Genomic DNA, 4,736 nt, shown 5'->3' on the forward strand with positions numbered 1-4,736 from the left:
TCCCAAGAGATGATTGGAATTTGTTTATTATAATGTCTAGCCGGCCCTGCCCCCCACTTTGATATACAGCAGTGCTATAGCTGCATAATACTATCTGTGCTGGAGTTCTACCTCTTATAATGCATGAAAAGCAGCAGTGTACAAAGGTGGTGACATCAAAGGTTGCATAACCAGCACAAAGATTAGTTTAACAATTAACCACAGGCTCCACATTTAGAAACTCAAAACATCCACTCTGTCGTATTGATTCAAATGAAAGTGCAGATAGATGTTGCAAGGAGATTAATGTATTTTAAATGTCATAAAACAACAATGATACTAAAACGCTAAAATACTCTTAGCCTTTTCTATGCCATCTATTGGGGAAATGTAAGCATTGCAGGGAAAAGGCCGAAGTATAATGATAATATGAATTAAAATGGTGGCGCTTTGGCCCAGAGGCAATGTCTTTGTCATTGGTGTGGAACCCCAGGATTCACCACCTCCTGACAGAACTGGACATATTTTAGATAGAAATTTAGTTTGTGTGACTGACCATATTGGTTTGGGATATAAAAAAAATACATTTGTGTTCCACAAGGTGTCAGTATAAAAGATGAGCCCACATAGTCCATTGTATTTGCTGATGTGTATTTATTTATATGCCATAAAAACAGTTGTGTACTAGCTTGTACAGATCCATTGATTTGTTCTAACAATAGAATCTACATTTATTATTCTATGTAGTTACTATTATTGAATGATTGTTACTAATATTATTAGGTCACAATCATATAATTATTATATCTGTTTTCTAAATGTAAAAAAGCAAAGGAAATTAGCTTAGTCTTAAGTATTTTCCTGAGCGATAGAAGTGTCATTTTTTTTAGTTTTATTCTTCCTTTTTCAGCGAACTCTGGCTTGAACCTTGAATGGATGGGGCACTCGTGTTGTTCCAGTGATTCCTTCTGTGCTCAGCTTCACCCCATCAGGAACAGTGAAGGAGAACCTCTGAAGCAAAGCTACCAGAAACAGAAAAATTTCCATCCTGGCCAGTCCTTCTCCAAGACACACACGTTTACCTGGAAATTACACACACAAACAGGATCTAAAGTCTGGCAATAAACGTTTTGCAACATTTATTGCTGCTGCTCTGCACCAGTATAATCTCGACCTGAGTTTATTGACCAGTATTTCAAAAATACTCAGGCCTTTTTATACAGACCCAGATAACATTTGACAACAGGACACATTTTTGTCCCTTTGTCACTGTGCCACAGTTAATTTGTTTATTCTTGTGGAAATTTCCTGACCACACAGTTTTTAGTCACAGTACTGTTGAATGGACATTCATATTTTGTATTTGAAATAGAATTTTTTTTTTAAGAGAAATTAACTTTACGTATGAACTATACAAAGTTGTAGAAACTATGCAAAATACAATTACAAACTGAAAGGGTTTTGTACTGAATAAACAAAGGTACAAAAGAAAAAAGCACATTTTTTTACAGAACTACTGCACATCACCACTTATATCTTCTTATTAAAGTAAAACTGGTCTTATTTACCTTGCTAACTGTCAATTGAGGCTCAATTTTTCATTTTTTTTTCAAAACTAAGACTCCCAAGTGATACCTGCAGAAAAGGGCAGATGTGCTTCTTTCTTCACAAACTTCCCCTCAGCGTCCAGGAAGTGTCCAGGATTGAAGGTGTCTGGAGTCTCCCACTGACTCTTGTCAAACATCACAGAGGTCAGCAGGGGCATTATGGCGGTACCCTAGAAAACAAAACACCAAATAAGTTCTCATTCTCTTTACCATATACTGTACAGACTGCAAATACTACCTTTGGAATGAAGTAACCGCCCAGCGTTGTGTCTTTAGCCGCCATTCTGAGTGCATTCATGGGAACAATGTTTCCCATCCTCTGGATCTCATGAATGACAGCATCAGTGTAGGGCATGTTGGATCTGTCAGCCATACTAGGAAGACGACTCTGTCCAATCACTTTGTCTATCTCTTCTTGGACTTTTTCTGGAAAGTCAATGATTTAGTTTATTTAATTTATTATATCAATTAAAATATCTTTAAACTGTGTATCAGCCTTGGCCTGGCATTTAACATTTTAAATATTTTCAGAATCTCTGTTAAGCCTCAACCTTCAAACTGGCCATTACCTGGCATCTGTTAGACCATGTAGTCGTATTTGTTCTTTTTCATTATTTAACAACTTTTTAATTTCACCTACCCTGAACATCTGGGTGGTTGATCAGGTAAACCAAAGCCCACTGTAAAGTGGTAGAAGTGGTCTCGGTTCCAGCTAGGAACAAATCCAGAGAGCACAGAGTCAGATTTGTCTCATTGAAGCCAAGTTCAGGTTCTTTGTGCTGTTCAGGATGGTAAAACGGAATACAGCAGTAATGAGCAGGTTTACCAAAGCTAGCTACAGCCTCTGTGTTCCATGGAGTGTTAGCCTTTTTCTTACGTACCTTGTCCATTTCAATAAGGAAAGTATCAATGTAGTCCCGAGGATTGTTGTGGTCCAGGTCTTTCTTGTGCTTCTCTACCTCCTCATGGATGAAATCTTTGACCAGGTCAAAGTTTGTAAATAATTTGTTGTGAGGACCTGGTAAGTGCTTCATCACACTGGGGAATGACTCATAGAGCTGTAAAAGAAAAAATAAATATATATATATAATGTATATAATTCATGACTCTATAATAATGTGTCAAATTACCATACATTAACTGTGGGATATTATTTATTTATATTATGTACGACAGTTGTTATATTCATGTTTCGTTATGGTTATGTTAAAATCCTGTCCACAAGTGAACAAAGAACACATTGACATGAAATGTAAAATATAAAGTAGAGAGTCTATAAAAAGGTTCTTTCATTTTGGCAAACTGCCTAACACTACTATAGGCTGTTATATAGTAACTAGATGTGCAGTAAATAATATGAATCTTAACAACTAAGTAATAAAAAAAATAGAAAAAAGGATCAATCTCCAGAATAAGCCGCTTATATTTCATTGGGAGGTAACCATGTTTGGTCACCATTAATGATGTGATGATTACTCGATATAAAAATGCATTGCGGTATTTAGCGCTATGGTTAATTTATAGTTACGCTTCCTTAAATACCGTCAGAAAATAATATACCGGAACTATAGTTAAGTGCAATTCAAACGGAACGAAAACAGGTACACAACACCTGCATGTCGCCGCGTGTTTGTTTTAGGTCCGTGCAAGTCGCAAGAGGCGTGTCTGAGGCGAGGAAATGGCGGAGGAAGAGTCCGCCCACCCCCACCCCCAAGACCAAGCGCAATAAATCAGTTGTGTGGGATTATTTTGGCAACAGGAAAACCGACCTGGGTGTTTTATGGCATTTAAAACATGTCATAAAAGTCGCAAGGAAAGGAAGAAATGGATCCAATACGTTTCATCACCTGCGGGAAAACCACCCGGCATTGTTCGCCAAACTAAAGGTAAATACACATTAATTGGATTAAATTACGGCAATGTTTTCCTAACGTTACATTATACTGTTTGTTTGTAAACATAACGTGGGGTCTATCGCTTTTTTTTAAATTAAATTTTATCTTTGTATTGTCCGTTTCAGTGTCAACGTTCTTAAAGTGAACATTTCGCATTAGCTCCGGTTAGCTTTCTCTCATCATTGAGTAAACGTTGGGCTTGTTCTTTCAGCTCTACGGGATGTCCGTTCTATTTATTATCAATTTGTGTATGTCATTGTAAGTTTAACATGAAATAAACTAACCAAAATAATAGAAAAGCTTTGTATGTGGCAACAAAAAAATAGACAAATTAGTAATACGATTAAAATAAACGTAAACATCCGGTAGAGATCAGAATTGATTACTTAAATCATTTAAACCAGTGGTTCTCAAACTGTGGTACGCGAGCGTTCTCTAGTGGTACGCGGGAAAAAAAAAACATTTTCACATTTACATTTTCAATTGAATAAATCTGAAATATACCATGCTCAATTAATACAAATTTTAAACATAAACATCTCTCCTGTATGGTGGAAGCTAATTGGGTAGGTCTATGCTGCTATATTCTAATGTTGGTCATCATGGAGCTCCATGTTTTCTCAGGTGGTACAGAGTAGAAAAAATGTGAGAACCACTGATTTAAACAACTACCCTTGAGGATTAATGGTTGGCCCTATATAAATAGATACTTAAACATACCATGCAGATATTGGGCCATATAAGTAGTAATGTAATTGTACTGTATGTGATTTATTTTACAGAAAGGTCAAGGTCTTGCAGCCATGGTGATTAGCACTGGTTATATTTGCTTGATTACATTGTGGGATTACTGAAAATGTTCTTGAACTTTTAGGTTAATTGACTTTTTTGCTATTTCTTTTGTAATGTTGGCATTAACAGATAGAAATAAAGAAAACTATAAGACCTACAACTATAAGCTATAAGTCCTACTACCGTATTTTCCGCACTATAAGGCGCACCGTGTTATAAGGCGCACCTTCAATGAATGACATATTTTAAAACTTTTTCCATATATAAGGCGCACCGCATTATAAGGCGCTACAGTAGAGGCTGTAGTTACGTTATGCAACCATTAGATGGTGCCGTGCTAAAGGGAATGTCAACAAAACAGTCAGCTCATCCTCATGCTTCCTCCACTTCCGCACCATCGATTCATTAACGTTAAACTCTCTTGCTGCTGCTCTATTTCCGTGTTCTACTGCGTGACTGATCG

At 36.7% G+C, this 4,736-nt stretch overlaps 2 protein-coding genes across 2 annotated transcripts in view; one reads left to right on the forward strand and one right to left on the reverse strand.

The window, feature by feature from the left end:
* Positions 1-4,561, forward strand: part of LOC103399996 (methyl-CpG-binding domain protein 3-like) — an 844,757-nt gene extending 840,196 nt beyond the window's left edge. The window contains exon 8 of the mRNA XM_025052445.1: positions 4,494-4,561. The gene's annotated coding sequence lies outside the window, so the exon portion shown is untranslated. The remainder of the gene's footprint in view (positions 1-4,493) is intronic.
* cyp2n13 (cytochrome P450, family 2, subfamily N, polypeptide 13) overlaps positions 1-4,736 on the reverse strand; it is a 16,292-nt gene that overhangs the window by 9,860 nt on the left and 1,696 nt on the right. The gene's annotated exons all lie outside the window — the stretch shown is intronic.

The sequence above is a fragment of the Cynoglossus semilaevis genome, chromosome 2 (genome assembly GCF_000523025.1).
Source record: "Cynoglossus semilaevis isolate Cse_v1.0 chromosome 2, Cse_v1.0, whole genome shotgun sequence".
NCBI classification, from domain to species: domain Eukaryota; kingdom Metazoa; phylum Chordata; class Actinopteri; order Pleuronectiformes; family Cynoglossidae; genus Cynoglossus; species Cynoglossus semilaevis.